Raw genomic sequence first — 17,590 nt, 5'->3', positions numbered from 1 at the left:
CTTCCCTTCGCGTGGATCAAAGGATCTGTGGTTTTCCCTCGAGGCTTTCCCTCGAGGCTTTCCCACAGGGCTGTCCCACGTGCATCCGTGGTGTGAGTCGATCCTGGCGTGAAAGATGAGCCAGTGCAGGGCACAGAGGTTCCGCTGGAATGGACTGAGACATCTGGGGGACTCTTGGAATGGTGGTACGACCATGGAGTTCCTCTCGCCTTTCCTGTTGAGAGTGCCTCCTCTTGAGATGGGACGGGAACGCCGGGAATTCTTTCCCGTTGAAAGCAGGGAAAAGATCCCTCATCTCGAGCTACGAGGGGGAAACGGGGCTCCTCTGGATGTGGGAGGGACCATCGTGCTTCCCCTCGAGTGGAGACGGGTATGGCGGTGAACTTCTTGATTTGCAGCAAGGGTGTGAAAGACCTTTTCGAAGTTCCAGAGGTTAGGTGTCATTAGTCTCCAGACGCCTCATCGGAAATAGGCCTCATCTCGCCTGGAAGGGAGAACTTCCTGGATTTTCTCGAGTTGCGGCAGGTGTTCTCGAGTTACGACGGGGACCTCAGGGACCCGCCCTGGTGGCCTCAGGAGAGGCCAGTCCCCATGCGAGTTGCTAGGGGGCCTCTCGGGATTCCTCTCCCGTCGATACCGGGGCCAAAACCCTTGTGTGGAGTCAGGGCCGGAACCGAGGATTCCTCTCAGGGGCTGACATGGATCTTTGGGTACTTCTGGAGTCTCCCCAGGGGAGTCAGGCCTCGTCTCCAGTGGGGGCATGCACGTGCGCTTTCCTTCCAGGCTGTGGCAGAAATGTCACGCTTCCCGTCGCGTGGATCAAAGGATCTGTGGTTTTCCCTCGAGGCTTTCCTTGAGGCTTTCCCACAGGGCTGCCCCACGTGCCACCGTGGTGTGAGTCGATCCTCGGCGTGAAAGATGAGCCAGTGCAGTGCAAAGAGGTTCCTCTGGAATGGACTGAGACATCTGGGGGACTCTTGGAATGGTGGTACGACCATGGAGTTCCTCTCGCCTTTCCTGTTGAGAGTGCATCCTCTTGAGATGCGACGGGAACGCCGAGAATTCTTTCCCGTTGAACCAGGGAAAGGATCCCACATCTGGAGCTACGATGGGGAAACGGGGCTCCTCTGGATGTGGGCGGGACCATCGTGTTTCCTCTCGAGTGGAGACGGGTATGGCGGTGAACTTCTTGAGTTGCAGCAAGGGTGTGAAAGACCCTTCCGAAGTTCCAGAGGTTTGGTGTCATTAGTCTCCAGATGCCTCATCGGAAATAGGCCTCATCTCGCCTGGAAGGGTGAACTTCCTGGATTTTCTCGAGTTGAGGCAGGTGTTCTCGAGTTACGACGGGGACCTCAGGGACCCGCCCTGGTGGCCTCAGGAGAGGCCAGTCCCCATGCGAATTGCTAGGGGGCCTTTCGGGATTCGTGTCCCGTCGATACCGGGGACAAAAACCTTGTGTGGAGTCAGGGCCGGAACCGAGGATTCCTCTCAGAGGCTGACATGGATCTTTGGGTACTTCTGGAGTCTCCCCAGGGGAGTCAGGCCTCGTCTCGAGTGGGGGCATGCACGTGCGCTTTCCTTCCAGGCTGTAGCAGCAATGTCACGCTTCCCGTCGCGTGGATCAAAGGATCTGTGGTTTTCCCTCGAGGCTTTCCATCGAGGCTTTCCCACAGGGCTGTCCCACGTGCCACCGTGGTGTGAGTCGATCCTGGCGTGAAAGATGAGCCAGTGCAGGGCAAAGAGGTTCCGCTGGAATGGACTGAGACATCTGGGGGACTCTTGGAATGGTGGTACGACTATGGAGTTCCTCTCGCCTTTCCTGTTGAGAATGCCTCCTTTTGAGATGCGACGGGAAAGCCGGGAATTCTTTCCCGTTGAAAGCAGGGAAAGAATCCCTCATCTCGAGCTACGAGGGGGAAACGGGGCTCCTCTGGATGTGGGCGGGACCATCGTGCTTCCTCTCGAGTGGAGACGGGTATGGCGGTGAACTTCTTGAGTTGCAGCAAGGGTGTGAAAGACCCTTCCGAAGTTCCAGAGGTTAGGTGTCATTAGTCTCCAGACGCCTCATCGGAAATAGGCCTCATCTCGCCTGGAAGGGAGAACTTCCTGGATTTTCTCGAGTTGCGGCAGGTGTTCTCGAGTTACGACGGGGACCTCAGGGACCCGCCCTGGTGGCCTCAGGAGAGGCCAGTCCCCATGCGAGTTGCTAGGGGGCCTCTCGGGATTCCTCTCCCGTCGATACCGGGGCCAAAAACCTTGTGTGGAGTCAGGGCCGGAACCGAGGATTCCTCTCAGGGGCTGACATGGATCTTTGGGTACTTCTGGAGTCTCCACAGGGGAGTCAGGCCTCGTCTCGAGTGGGGGCATGCACGTGCGCTTTCCTTCCAGGCTGTAGCAGCAATGTCACGCTTCCCTTCGCGTGGATCAAAGGATCTGTGGTTTCCCTCGAGGCTTTCCCTCGAGGCTTTCCCACAGGGCTGTCCCACGTGCCACCGTGGTGTGAGTCGATCCTGGCGTGAAAGATGAGCCAGTGCAGGGCACAGAGGTTCCGCTGGAATGGACTGAGACATCTGGGGGACTCTTGGAATGGTGGTACGACCATGGAGTTCCTCTCGCCTTTCCTGTTGAGAGTGCCTCCTTTTGAGATGCGACGGGAACGCCGGGAATTCTTTCCCGTTGAAAGCAGGGAAAGGATCGCTCATCTCGAGGTACGAGGGGGAAACGGGGCTCCTCTGGATGTGGGCGGGACCATCGTGCTTCCTCTCGAGTGGAGACGGGTATGGCGGTGAACTTCCTGAGTTGCAGCAAGGGTGTGAAAGACCCTTTCGAAGTTCCAGAGGTTAGGTGTCATTAGTCTCCAGACGCCTCATCGGAAATAGGCCTCATCTCGCCTGGAAGGGAGAACTTCCTGGATTTTCTCGAGTTGCGGCAGGTGCTCTCGAGTTACGACGGGGAACTCAGGGACCCGCCCTGGTGGCCTCAGGAGAGGCCAGTCCCCATGCGAGATGCTAGGGGGCCTCTCGGGATTCCTCTCCCGTCGATACCGGGGCCAAAAACTTTGTGTGGAGTCAGGTCCGGAAACGAGGATTCCTCTCAGGGGCTTACATGGATCTTTGGGTATTTCTGGAGTCTCCCCAGGGGAGTCAGGCCTCGTCTCGAGTCGGGGCATGCACGTGCGCTTTCCTTCCAGGCTGTAGCAGCAATGTCACGCTTCCCGTCGCGTGGATCAAAGGATCTGTGGTTTTCCCTCGAGGCTTTCCCACAGGGCTGTCCCACGTGCCACCGTGGTGTGAATCGATCCTCGGCGTGAAAGATGAGCCAGTGCAGGGCAAAGAGGTTCCTCTGGAATGGACTGAGACATCTGGGGGACTCTTGGAATTGTGGTACGACCATGGAATTCCTCTCGCCTTTCCTGTTGAGAGTGCCTCCTCTTGAGATGCGAAGGAAACGCCGGGTATTCTTTCCCGTTGAAAGCAGGGAAAGGATCCCACATCTCGAGCTACGATGGGGAAACGGGGCTCCTCTGGATGTGGGCGGGACCATCGTGTTTCCTCTCGAGTGGAGACGGATATGGCGGTGAACTTCTTGAGTTGCAGCAAGGGTGTGAAAGACCCTTCCGAAGTTCCAGAGGTTTGGTGTCATTAGTCTCCAGATGCCTCATCGGAAATAGGCCTCATCTCGCCTGGAATGGTGAACTTCCTGGATTTTCTCGAGTTGCGGCAGGTGTTCTCGTGTTACGACGGGGACCTCAGGGACCCGCCCTGGTGGCCTCAGGAGAGGCCAGTCCCCATGCGAGTTGCTAGGGGGCCTCTCGGGATTCCTCTCCCGTCGATACCGGGGCCAAAAACCTTGTGTGGAGTCAGGGCCGGAACCGAGGATTCCTCTCAGGGGCTGACATGGATCTTTGGGTACTTCTGGAGTCTCCCCAGGGGAGTCAGGCCTCGTCTCGAGTGGGGGCATGCACGTGCGCTTTCCTTCCAGGCTGTAGCAGCAATGTCACGCTTCCCTTCGCGTGGATCAAAGGATCTGTGGTTTTCCCTCGAGGCTTTCCCTCGAGGCTTTCCCACAGGGCTCTCCCACGTGCCACCGTGGTGTGAGTCGATCCTGGCGTGAAAGATGAGCCAGTGCAGGGCAAAGAGGTTCCTCTGGAATGGACTGAGACATCTGGGGGACTCTTGGAATGGTGGTACGACCATGGAGTTCCTCTCGCCTTTCCTGTTGAGAGTGCCTCCTCTTGAGATGCGACGGGAACGCCGGGAATTCTTTCCCGTTGAAAGCAGGGAAAGGATCCCTCATCTCGAGCTACGAGGGGGAAACGGGGCTCCTCTGGATGTGGGCGGGACCATCGTGCTTCCTCTCGAGTGGAGACGGGTATGGCGGTGAACTTCTTGAGTTGCAGCAAGGGTGTGAAAGACCCTTTCGAAGTTCCAGAGGTTAGGTGTCATTAGTCTCCAGACGCCTCATCGGAAATAGGCCTCATCTCGCCTGGAAGGGAGAACTTCCTGGATTTTCTCGAGTTGCGGCAGGTGTTCTCGAGTTACGACGGGGACCTCAGGGACCCGCCCTGGTGGCCTCAGGAGAGGCCAGTCCCCATGCGAGTTGCTAGGGGGCCTCTCGGGATTCCTCTCCCGTCGATACCGGGGCCAAAAACCTTGTGTGGAGTCAGGGCCGGAACCGAGGATTCCTCTCAGGGGCTGACATGGATCTTTGGGTACTTCTGGAGTCTCCCCAGGGGAGTCAGGCCTCGTCTCCAGTGGGGGCATGCACGTGCGCTTTCCTTCCAGGCTATGGCAGAAATGTCACGCTTCCCGTCGCGTGGATCAAAGGATCTGTGGTTTTCCCTCGAGGCTTTCCTCGAGGCTTTCCCACAGGGCTGCCCAACGTGCCACCGTGGTGTGAGTCGATCCTCGGCGTGAAAGATGAGCCAGTGCAGGGCAAAGAGGTTCCTCTGGAATGGACTGAGACATCTGGGGGACTCTTGGAATGGTGGTACGACCATGGAGTTCCTCTCGCCTTTCCTGTTGAGAGTGCCTCCTCTTGAGATGCGACGGGAACGCCGGGAATTCTTTCCCGTTGAAAGCAGGGAAAGGATCCCACATCTCGAGCTACGATGGGGAAACGGGGCTCCTCTGGATGTGGGCGGGACCATCGTGTTTCCTCTCGAGTGGAGACGGGTATGGCGGTGAACTTCTTGAGTTGCAGCAAGGGTGTGAAAGACCCTTTCGAAGTTCCAGAGGTTTGGTGTCATTAGTCTCCAGATGCCTCATCGGAAATAGGCCTCATCTCGCCTGGAAGGGTGAACTTCCTGGATTTTCTCGAGTTGCGGCAGGTGTTCTCGAGTTACGACGGGGACCTCAGGGACCCGCCCTGGTGGCCTCAGGAGAGGCCAGTCCCCATGCGAGTTGCTAGGGGGCCTCTCGGGATTCCTCTCCCGTCGATACCGGGGACAAAAACCTTGTGTGGAGTCAGGGCCGGAACCGAGGATTCCTCTCAGAGGCTGACATGGATCTTTGGGTACTTCTGGAGTCTTCCCAGGGGAGTCAGGCCTCGTCTCGAGTGGGGACATGCACGTGCGCTTTCCTTCCAGGCTGTAGCAGCAATGTCACGCTTCCCTTCGCGTGGATCAAAGGATCTGTGGTTTTCCCTCGAGGCTTTCCCTCGAGCCTTTCCCACAGGGCTGTCCCACGTGCCACCGTGGTGTGAGTCGATCCTGGCGTGAAAGATGAGCCAGTGCAGGGCAAAGAGGTTCCTCTGGAATGGACTGAGACATCTGGGGGACTCTTGGAATGGTGGTACGACCATGGAGTTCCTCTCGCCTTTCCTGTTGAGAGTGCCTCCTCTTGAGATGCGACGGGAACGCCGGGAATTCTTTCCCGTTGAAAGCAGGGAAAGGATCCCTCATCTCGAGCTACGAGGGGGAAACGGGGCTCCTCTGCATGTGGGCGGGACCATCGTGCTTCCTCTCGAGTGGAGACGGGTATAGCGGTGAACTTCTTTAGTTGCAGCAAGTGTGTGAAAGACCCTTTCGAAGTTCCAGAGGTTAGGTGTCATTAGTCTCCAGACGCCTCATCGGAAATAGGCCTCATCTCGCCTGGAAGGGAGAACTTCCTGGATTTTCTCGAGTTGCAGCAGGTGTTCTCGAGTTACGACGGGGACCACAGGGACCCGCACTGGTGGCCTCAGGAGAGGCCAGTCCCCATGCGAGTTGCTAGGGGGCCTCTCGGGATTCCTCTCCCGTCAATACCGGGGCCAAAAACCTTGTGTGGAGTCAGGGCCGGAACCGAGGATTCCTCTCAGGGGCTGACATGGATCTTTGGGTACTTCTGGAGTCTCCCCAGGGGAGTCAGGCCTCGTCTCGAGTGGGGGCATGCACGTGCGATTTCCTTCCAGGCTGTAGCAGCAATGTCACGCTTCCCGTGGCGTGGATCAAAGGATCTGTGGTTTTCCCTCGAGGCTTTCCCACAGGGCTGTCCCACGTGCCACCGTGGTGTGAGTCGATCCTCGGCGTGAAAGATGAGCCAGTGCAGGGCAAAGAGGTTCCTCTGGAATGGACTGAGACATCTGGGGGACTCTTGGAATGGTGGTACGACCATGGAGTTCCTCTCGCCTTTCCTGTTGAGAGTGCCTCCTCTTGAGATGCTACGGGAACGCCGGGAATTCTTTCCCGTTGAAAGCAGGGAAAGGATCCCTCATCTCGAGCTACGAGGGGGAAACGGGGCTCCTCTGGATGTGGGCGGGACCATCGTTCTTCCTCTCGAGTCGAGACGGGTATGGCGGTGAACTTCTTGAGTTGCAGCTAGGGTGTGAAAGACCCTTTCGAAGTTCCAGAGGTTAGGTGTCATTAGTCTCCAGACGCCTCATCGGAAATAGGCCTAATCTCGCCTGGAAGGGAGAACTTCCTGGATTTTCTCGAGTTGCGGCAGGTGTTCTCGAGTTACGACGGGGACCTCAGGGACCCGCCCTGGTGGCCTCAGGAGAGGCCAGTCCCCATGCGAGTTGCTTGGGGGCCTCTCGGGATTCCTCTCCCGTCGATACCGGGGCCAAAAACCTTGTGTGGAGTCAGGGCCGGAACCGAGGATTCCTCTCAGGGGCTGACATGGATCTTTGGGTACTTCTGGAGTCTCCACAGGGGAGTCAGGCCTCGTCTCGAGTGGGGGCATGCACGTGCGCTTTCCTTCCAGGCTGTAGCAGCAATATCACGCTTCCCGTGGCGTGGATCAAAGGATCTGTGGTTTTCCCTCGAGGCTTTCCTCGAGGCTTTCCCACAGGGCTGTCCCACGTGCCACCGTGGTGTGAGTCGATCCTCGGCGTGAAAGATGAGCCAGTGCAGGGCAAAGAGGTTCCTCTGGAATGGACTGAGACATCTGGGGGACTCTTGGAATGGTGGTACGACCATGGAGTTCCTCTCGCCTTTCCTGTTGAGAGTGCCTCCTCTTGAGATGCGACGGGAACGCCGGGAATTCTTTCCCGTTAAAAGCAGGGAAAAGATCCCTCATCTCGAGCTACGAGGGGGAAACGGGGCTCCTCTGGATGTGGGCGGGACCATCGTGCTTCCTCTCGAGTGGAGACGGGTATGGCGGTGAACTTCTTGAGTTGCAGCAAGGGTGTGAAAGACCCTTTCGAAGTTCCAGAGTTTAGGTGTCATTAGTCTCCAGACGCCTCATCGGAAATAGGCCTCATCTCGCCTGGAAGGGAGAACTTCCTGGATTTACTCGAGTTGCGGCAGGTGTTCTCCAGTTACGACGGGGACCTCAGGGACCCGCCCTGGTGGCCTCAGGAGAGGCCAGTCCCCATGCGAGTTGCTAGGGGGCCTCTCGGGATTCCTCTCCCGTCGATACCGGAGCCAAAAACCTTGTGTGGAGTCAGAGCCGGAACCGAGGATTCCTCTCAGGGGCTGACATGGATCTTTGGGTACTTCTGGAGTCTCCCCAGGGGAGTCAGGCCTCGTCTCGAGTGGGGGCATGCACGTGCGCTTTCCTTCCAGGCTGTAGCAGCAATGTCACGCTTCCCGTGGCCTGGATCAAAGGATCTGTGGTTTTCCCTCGAGGCTTTCCCTCGAGGCTTTCCCACAGGGCTGTCGCACGTGCCACCGTGGTGTGAATCGATCCTCGGCGTGAAAGATGAGCCAGTGCAGGGCAAAGAGGTTCCTCTGGAATGGACTGAGACATCTGGGGGACTCTTGGAATGGTGGTACGACCATGGAGTTCCTCTCGCATTTCCTGTTGAGAGTGCCTCCTCTTGAGATGCGACGGGAACGCCGGGAATACTTTCCCGTTGAAAGCAGGGAAAGGATCCCTCATCTCGAGCTACGATGGGGAAACGGGGCTCCTCTGGATGTGGGCGGGACCATCGTGTTTCCTCTCGAGTGGAGACGGGTATGGCGGTGAACTTCTTGAGTTGCAGCAAGGGTGTGAAAGACCCTTCCGAAGTTCCAGAGGTTTGGTGTCATTAGACTCCAGACGCCTCATCGGAAATAGGCCTCATCTCGCCTGGAAGGGAGAACTTCCTGGATTTTCTCGAGTTGCGGCAGGTGTTCTCGAGTTACGACGGGGACCTCAGGGACCCGCCCTGGTGGCCTCAGGAGAGGCAAGTCCCCATGAGAGTTGCTAGGGGGCCTCTCGGGATTCCTCTCCCGTCGATACCGGGGCCAAAAACCTTGTGTGGAGTCAGGGCCGGAACCGAGGATTCCTCTCAGGGGCTGACATGGATCTTTGGGTACTTCTGGAGTCTCCCTAGGGGAGTCAGGCCTCGTCTCGAGTGGGGGCATGCACGTGCGCTTTCCTTCCAGGCTGTAGCAGCAATGTCACGCTTCCCTTCGCGTGGATCAAAGGATCTGTGGTTTTCCCTCGAGGCTTTCCCTCGAGGCTTTCCCACAGGGCTGTCCCACGTGCCACCGTGGTGTGAGTCGATCGTGGCGTGAAAGATGAGCCAGTGCAGGGCAAAGAGGTTCCTCTGGAATGGACTGAGACATCTGGGGGACTCTTGGAATGGTGGTACGACCATGGAGTTCCTCTCGCCTTTCCTGTTGAGAGTGCCTCCTCTTGAGATGCGACGGGAACGCCGGGAATTCTTTCCCGTTGAAAGCAGGGAAAGGATCCCTCATCTCGAGCTCCGAGGGGGAAACGGGGCTCCTCTGGATGTGGGCGGGACCATCGTGCTTCCTCTCGAGTGGAGACGGGTATGGCGGTGAACTTCTTGAGTTGCAGCAAGGGTGTGAAAGACCCTTTTGAAGTTCCAGAGGTTAGGTGTCATTAGTCTCCAGACGCTTCATCGGAAATAGGCCTCATCTCGCCTGGAAGGGAGAACTTCCTGGATTTTCTCGAGTTGCGGCAGGTGTTCTCGAGTTACGACGGGGACCTCAGGGACCCGCCCTGGTGGCCTCAGGAGAGGCCAGTCCCCATGCGAGTTGCTAGGGGGCCTCTCGGGATTCCTCTCCCGTCGATACCGGGGCCAAAAACCTTGTGTGGAGTCAGGGCAGGAACCGAGGATTCCTCTCAGGGGCTGACATGGATCTTTGGGTACTTCTGGAGTCTCCCCAGGGGAGTCAGGCCTCGTCTCGAGTGGGGGCATGCACGTGCGCTTTCCTTCCAGGCTGTAGCAGCAATGTCACGCTTCCTGTGGCGTGGATCAAAGGATCTGTGGTTTTCCCTGGAGGCTTTCCCTCGAGGCTTTCCCACAGGGCTGTCCCACGTGCCACCGTGGTGTGAGTCGATCCTCGGCGTGAAAGATGAGCCAGTGCAGGGCAAAGAGGTTCCTCTGGAATGGACTGAGACATCTGGGGGACTCTTGGAATGGTGGTAGGACCATGGAGTTCCTCTCGCCTTTCCTGTTGAGAGTGCCTCCTCTTGAGATGCGACGGGAACGCCGGGAATTCTTTCCCGTTGAAAGCAGGGAAAGGATCCCTCATCTCGAGCTACGAGGGGGAAACGGGGATCCTCTGGATGTGGGCGGGACCATCGTGCTTCCTCTCGAGTGGAGACGGGTATGGCGGTGAACTTCTTGAGTCGCAGCAAGGGTGTGAAAGACCCTTTCGAAGTTCCAGAGGTTAGGTGTCATTAGTCTCCAGACGCCTCATCGGAAATACGCCTCATTTCGCCTGGAAGGGAGAACTTCCTGGAATTTCTGGAGTTGCGGCAGGTGCTCTCGAGTTACGACGGGAACCTCAGGGACCCGCCCTGGTGGCCTCAGGAGAGGCCAGTCCCCATGCGAGTTGCTAAGGTGCCTCTCGGGATTCCTCTCCCGTCGATACCGGGGCCGAAAACTTTGTCTGGAGTCAGGGCCGGAACCGAGGATTCCTCTCAGGGGCTGACATGGATCTTTGGGTACTTCTGGAGTCTCCCCAGGGGAGTCAGGCCTCGTCTCGAGTGGGGGCATGCACGTGCGCTTTCCTTCCAGGCTGTAGCAGCAATGTCACGCTTCCCGACTCGTGGATCAAAGGATCTGCGGTATTCCCTCGAGGCTTTCCCTCGAGGCTTTCCCACAGGGCTGTCCCACGTGCCACCGTGGTGTGAGTCGATCCTCGGCGTGAAAGATGAGCCAGTGCAGGGCAAAGAGGTTCCTCTGGAATGGACTGAGACATCTGGGGGACTCTTGGAATGGTGGTACGACCATGGAGTTCCTCTCGCCTTTCCTGTTGAGAGTGCCTCCTCTTGAGATGCGACGGGAACGCCGGGAATTCTTTCCCGTTGAAAGCAGGGAAAGGATCCCTCATCTCGAGCTACGAGGGGGAAACGGGGATCCTCTGGATGTGGGCGGTACCATCGTGCTTCCTCTCGAGTGGAGACGGGTATGTCGGTGAACTTCTTGAGTCGCAGCAAAGGTGTGAAAGACCCGTTCGAAGTTCCAGAGGTTAGGTGTCATTAGTCTCCACACGCCTCATCGGAAATATGCCTCATCTCGCCTGGAAGGGAGAACTTCCTGGATTTTCTCGAGTTGCGGCAGGTGTTCTCGAATTACGACGGGGACCTCAGGGACCCGCCTTGGTGGCTTCAGGAGAGGCCAGTCCCCATGCGAGTTGCTAGGGGTCGTCTCGGGTTTCCTCTCTCGTCGATACCGGGGCCAAAATCCTTGTGTGGAGTCAGGGCCGGAACCGAGGATTCCTCTCAGGGGCTGACATGGATCTTTGGGTACTTCTGGAGTCTCCCCAGGGGAGTCAGGCCTCGTCTCGAGTGGGGGCATGCACGTGCGCTTTCCTTCCAGGCTGTAGCAGCAATGTCACGCTTCCCGTCGCGTGGATCAAAGGATCTGCGGTTTTCCCTCGAGGCTTTCCCTCGAGGCTTTCCCACAGGGCTGTCCCACGTGCCACCGTGGTGTGAGTCGATCCTCGGCATGAAAGATGAGCCAGTGCAGGGCAAAGAGGTTCCTCTGGAATGGACTGAGACATCTGGGGGACTCTTGGAATGGTGGTACGACAATGGAGTTCCTCTCGCCTTTCCTGTTGAGAGTGCCTCCTTTTGATATGGGACGGGAACGCCGGGAATTCGTTCCCGTTGAAAGCAGGGAAAGGATCGCTCATCTCGAGCTACGAGGGGGAAACGGGGCTCCTCTGGATGTGGGCGGGACCATCGTGCTTCCTCTCGAGTGGAGACGGGTATGGCGGTGAACTTCTTGAGTTGCAGCAAGGGTGTGAAAGACCCTTTCGAAGTTCCAGAGGTTATGTGCCATTAGTCTCCAGACGCCTCATTGGAAATAGGCCTCATCTCGCCTGGAAGGGAGAACTTCCTGGATTTTCTCGAGGTGCGGCAGGTGTTCTCGAGTTACGACGGGGACCTCAGGAACCCGCACTGGTGGCCTCAGGAGAAGCCAGTCCCCATGCGAGTTGCAAGGGGGCCTCTCGGGATTCCTCTCCCGTCGATACCGGGGCCAAAAACCTTGTGTGGAGTCAGGGCCGGAACCGAGGATTCCTCTCAGGGGCAGACATGGATCTTTGGGTACTTCTGGAGTCTCCCCAGGGGAGTCAGGCCTCGTCTCGAGTGGGGGCATGCACGTGCGCTTTCCTTCCAGGCTGTGGCAGAAATGTCACGCTTCCCGTGGCGTGGATCAAAGGATCTGTGGTTTTCCCTCGAGGCTTTCCATCGAGGCTTTCCCACAGGGCTGTCCCACGTGCCACCGTGGTGTGAGTCGATCCTCGGCGTGAAAGATGAGCCAGTGCAGGGCAAAGAGGTTCCTCTGGAATGGACTGATACATCTGGGGGACTCTTGGAATGGTGGTACGACCATGGAGTTCCTCTCGCCTTTCCTGTTGAGAGTGCCTCCTCTTGAGATGCGACGGGAACGCCGGGAATTCTTTCCCGTTGAAAGCAGGGAAAAGATCCCTCATCTCGAGCTACGAGGGGGAAACGGGGCTCCTCTGGATGTGGGCGGGACCATCGTGCTTCCTCTCGAGTGGAGACGGGTATGGCGGTGAACTTCTTGAGTTGCAGCAAGGGTGTGAAAGACCCTTTCGAAGTTCCAGAGTTTAGGTGTCATTAGTCTCCAGACGCCTCATCGGAAATAGGCCTCATCTCGCCTGGAAGGGAGAACTTCCTGGATTTTCTCGAGTTGCGGCAGGTGTTCTCCAGTTACGACGGGGACCTCAGGGACCCGCCCTGGTGGCCTCAGGAGAGGCCAGTCCCCATGCGAGTTGCTAGGGGGCCTCTCGGTATTCCTCTCCCGTCGATACCGGGGCCAAAAACCTTGTGTGGAGTCAGGGCCGGAACCGAGGATTCCTCTCAGGGGCTGACATGGATCTTTGGGTACTTCTGGAGTCTCCCCAGGGGAGTCAGGCCTCGTCTCGAGTGGGGGCATGCACGTGCGCTTTCCTTCCAGGCTGTAGCAGCAATGTCACGCTTCCCGTGGCGTGGATCAAAGGATCTGTGGTTTTCCCTCGAGGCTTTCCATCGAGGCTTTCCCACAGGGCTGTCCCACGTGCCACCGTGGTGTGAGTCGATCCTCGGCGTGAAAGATGAGCCAGTGCAGGGCAAAGAGGTTCCTCTGGAATGGACTGAGACATCTGGGGGACTCTTGGAATGGTGGTAGGACCATGGAGTTCCTCTCGCCTTTCCTGTTGAGAGTGCCTCCTCTTGAGATGCGACGGGAACGCCGGGAATTCTTTCCCGTTGAAAGCAGGGAAAGGATCCCTCATCTCGAGCTACGAGGGGGAAACGGGGATCCTCTGGATGTGGGCGGGACCATCGTGCTTCCTCTCGAGTGGAGACGGGTATGGCGGTGAACTTCTTGAGTCGCAGCCAGGGTGTGAAAGACCCTTTCGAATTTCCAGAGGTTAGGTGTCATTAGTCTCCAGACGCCTCATCGGAAATACGCCTCATTTCGCCTGGAAGGGAGAACTTCCTGGAATTTCTCGAGTTGCGGCAGGTGCTCTCGAGTTACGACGGGAACCTCAGGGACCCGCCCTGGTGGCCTCAGGAGAGGCCAGTCCCCATGCGAGTTGCTAGGGTGCCTCTCGGGATTCCTCTCCCGTCGATACCGGGGCCGAAAACTTTGTGTGGAGTCAGGGCCGGAACCGAGGATTCCTCTCAGGGGCTGACATGGATCTTTGGGTACTTCTGGAGTCTCCCCAGGGGAGTCAGGCCTCGTCTCGAGTGGGGGCATGCACGTGCGCTTTCCTTCCAGGCTGTAGCAGAAATGTCACGCTTCCCGACTCGTGGATCAAAGGATCTGCGGTATTCCCTCGAGGCTTTCCCTCGAGGCTTTCCCACAGGGCTGTCCCACGTGCCACCGTGGTGTGAGTCGATCCTCGGCATGAAAGATGAGCCAGTGCAGGGCAAAGAGGTTCCTCTGGAATGGACTGAGACATCTGGGGGACTCTTGGAATGGTGGTACGACCATGGAGTTCCTCTCGCCTTTCCTGTTGAGAGTGCCTCCTCTTGAGATGCGACGGGAACGCCGGGAATTCTTTCCCGTTGAAAGCAGGGAAAGGATCCCTCATCTCGAGCTACGAGGGGGAAACGGGGATCCTCTGGATGTGGGCGGGACCATCGTGCTTCCTCTCGAGTGGAGACGGGTATGGCGGTGAACTTCTTGAGTCGCAGCAAAGGTGTGAAAGACCCGTTCGAAGTTCCAGAGGTTAGGTGTCATTAGTCTCCACACGCCTCATCGGAAATATGCCTCATCTCGCCTGGAAGGGAGAACTTCCTGGATTTTCTCGAGTTGCGGCAGGTGTTCTCAAATTACGACGGGGACCTCAGGGACCCGCCTTGGTGGCTTCAGGAGAGGCCAGTCCCCATGCGAGTTGCTAGGGGTCCTCTCGGGTTTCCTCTCTCGTCGATACCGGGGCCAAAATCCTTGTGTGGAGTCAGGGCCGGAACCGAGGATTCCTCTCAGGGGCTGACATGGATCTTTGGGTACTTCTGGAGTCTCCCCAGGGGAGTCAGGCCTCGTCTCGAGTGGGGGCATGCACGTGCGCTTTCCTTCCAGGCTGTAGCAGCAATGTCACGCTTCCCGTCGCGTGGATCAAAGGATCTGCGGTTTTCCCTCGAGGCTTTCCCTCGAGGCTTTCCCACAGGGCTGTCCCACGTGCCACCGTGGTGTGAGTCGATCCTCGGCATGAAAGATGAGCCAGTGCAGGGCAAAGAGGTTCCTCTGGAATGGACTGAGACATCTGGGGGACTCTTGGAATGGTGGTACGACAATGGAGTTCCTCTCGCCTTTCCTGTTGAGAGTGCCTCCTTTTGATATGGGACGGGAACGCCGGGAATTCGTTCCCGTTGAAAGCAGGGAAAGGATCGCTCATCTCGAGCTACGAGGGGGAAACGGGGCTCCTCTGGATGTGGGCGGGACCATCGTGCTTCCTCTCGAGTGGAGACGGGTATGGCGGTGAACTTCTTGAGTTGCAGCAAGGGTGTGAAAGACCCTTTCGAAGTTCCAGAGGTTATGTGCCATTAGTCTCCAGACGCCTCATTGGAAATAGGCCTCATCTCGCCTGGAAGGGAGAACTTCCTGGATTTTCTCGAGGTGCGGCAGGTGTTCTCGAGTTACGACGGGGACCTCAGGAACCCGCACTGGTGGCCTCAGGAGAAGCCAGTCCCCATGCGAGTTGCAAGGGGGCCTCTCGGGATTCCTCTCCCGTCGATACCGGGGCCAAAAACCTTGTGTGGAGTCAGGGCCGGAACCGAGGATTCCTCTCAGGGGCAGACATGGATCTTTGGGTACTTCTGGAGTCTCCCCAGGGGAGTCAGGCCTCGTCTCGAGTGGGGGCATGCACGTGCGCTTTCCTTCCAGGCTGTGGCAGAAATGTCACGCTTCCCGTGGCGTGGATCAAAGGATCTGTGGTTTTCCCTCGAGGCTTTCCTCGAGGCTTTCCCACAGGGCTGTCCCACGTGCCACCGTGGTGTGAGTCGATCCTCGGCGTGAAAGATGAGCCAGTGCAGGGCAAAGAGGTTCCTCTGGAATGGACTGATACATCTGGGGGACTCTTGGAATGGTGGTACGACCATGGAGTTCCTCTCGCCTTTCCTGTTGAGAGTGCCTCCTCTTGAGATGCGACGGGAACGCCGGGAATTCTTTCCCGTTGAAAGCAGGGAAAAGATCCCTCATCTCGAGCTACGAGGGGGAAACGGGGCTCCTCTGGATGTGGGCGGGACCATCGTGCTTCCTCTCGAGTGGAGACGGGTATGGCGGTGAACTTCTTGAGTTGCAGCAAGGGTGTGAAAGACCCTTTCGAAGTTCCAGAGTTTAGGTGTCATTAGTCTCCAGACGCCTCATCGGAAATAGGCCTCATCTCGCCTGGAAGGGAGAACTTCCTGGATTTTCTCGAGTTGCGGCAGGTGTTCTCCAGTTACGACGGGGACCTCAGGGACCCGCCCTGGTGGCCTCAGGAGAGGCCAGTCCCCATGCGAGTTGCTAGGGGGCCTCTCGGTATTCCTCTCCCGTCGATACCGGGGCCAAAAACCTTGTGTGGAGTCAGGGCCGGAACCGAGGATTCCTCTCAGGGGCTGACATGGATCTTTGGGTACTTCTGGAGTCTCCCCAGGGGAGTCAGGCCTCGTCTCGAGTGGGGGCATGCACGTGCGCTTTCCTTCCAGGCTGTAGCAGCAATGTCACGCTTCCCGTGGCGTGGATCAAAGGATCTGTGGTTTTCCCTCGAGGCTTTCCATCGAGGCTTTCCCACAGGGCTGTCCCACGTGCCACCGTGGTGTGAGTCGATCCTCAGCGTGAAAGATGAGCCAGTGCAGGGCAAAGAGGTTCCTCTGGAATGGACTGAGACATCTGGGGGACTCTTGGAATGGTGGTAGGACCATGGAGTTCCTCTCGCCTTTCCTGTTGAGAGTGCCTCCTCTTGAGATGCGACGGGAACGCCGGGAATTCTTTCCCGTTGAAAGCAGGGAAAGGATCCCTCATCTCGAGCTACGAGGGGGAAACGGGGATCCTCTGGATGTGGGCGGGACCATCGTGCTTCCTCTCGAGTGGAGACGGGTATGGCGGTGAACTTCTTGAGTCGCAGCCAGGGTGTGAAAGACCCTTTCGAATTTCCAGAGGTTAGGTGTCATTAGTCTCCAGACGCCTCATCGGAAATACGCCTCATTTCGCCTGGAAGGGAGAACTTCCTGGAATTTCTCGAGTTGCGGCAGGTGCTCTCGAGTTACGACGGGAACCTCAGGGACCCGCCCTGGTGGCCTCAGGAGAGGCCAGTCCCCATGCGAGTTGCTAGGGTGCCTCTCGGGATTCCTCTCCCGTCGATACCGGGGCCGAAAACTTTGTGTGGAGTCAGGGCCGGAACCGAGGATTCCTCTCAGGGGCTGACATGGATCTTTGGGTACTTCTGGAGTCTCCCCAGGGGAGTCAGGCCTCGTCTCGAGTGGGGGCATGCACGTGCGCTTTCCTTCCAGGCTGTAGCAGCAATGTCACGCTTCCCGACTCGTGGATCAAAGGATCTGCGGTATTCCCTCGAGGCTTTCCCTCGAGGCTTTCCCACAGGGCTGTCCCACGTGCCACCGTGGTGTGAGTCGATCCTCGGCATGAAAGATGAGCCAGTGCAGGGCAAAGAGGTTCCTCTGGAATGGACTGAGACATCTGGGGGACTCTTGGAATGGTGGTACGACCATGGAGTTCCTCTCGCCTTTCCTGTTGAGAGTGCCTCCTCTTGAGATGCGACGGGAACGCCGGGAATTCTTTCCCGTTGAAAGCAGGGAAAGGATCCCTCATCTCGAGCTACGAGGGGGAAACGGGGATCCTCTGGATGTGGGCGGGACCATCGTGCTTCCTCTCGAGTGGAGACGGGTATGGCGGTGAACTTCTTGAGTCGCAGCAAAGGTGTGAAAGACCCGTTCGAAGTTCCAGAGGTTAGGTGTCATTAGTCTCCACACGCCTCATCGGAAATATGCCTCATCTCGCCTGGAAGGGAGAACTTCCTGGATTTTCTCGAGTTGCGGCAGGTGTTCTCGAATTACGACGGGGACCTCAGGGACCCGCCTTGGTGGCTTCAGGAGAGGCCAGTCCCCATGCGAGTTGCTAGGGGTCCTCTCGGGTTTCCTCTCTCGTCGATACCGGGGCCAAAATCCTTGTGTGGAGTCAGGGCCGGAACCGAGGATTCCTCTCAGGGGCTGACATGGATCTTTGGGTACTTCTGGAGTCTCCCCAGGGGAGTCAGGCC

The sequence above is a fragment of the Capricornis sumatraensis genome, chromosome 17 (genome assembly GCF_032405125.1).
Source record: "Capricornis sumatraensis isolate serow.1 chromosome 17, serow.2, whole genome shotgun sequence".
NCBI classification, from domain to species: domain Eukaryota; kingdom Metazoa; phylum Chordata; class Mammalia; order Artiodactyla; family Bovidae; genus Capricornis; species Capricornis sumatraensis.
This window is presented reverse-complemented; position numbering follows the sequence as displayed.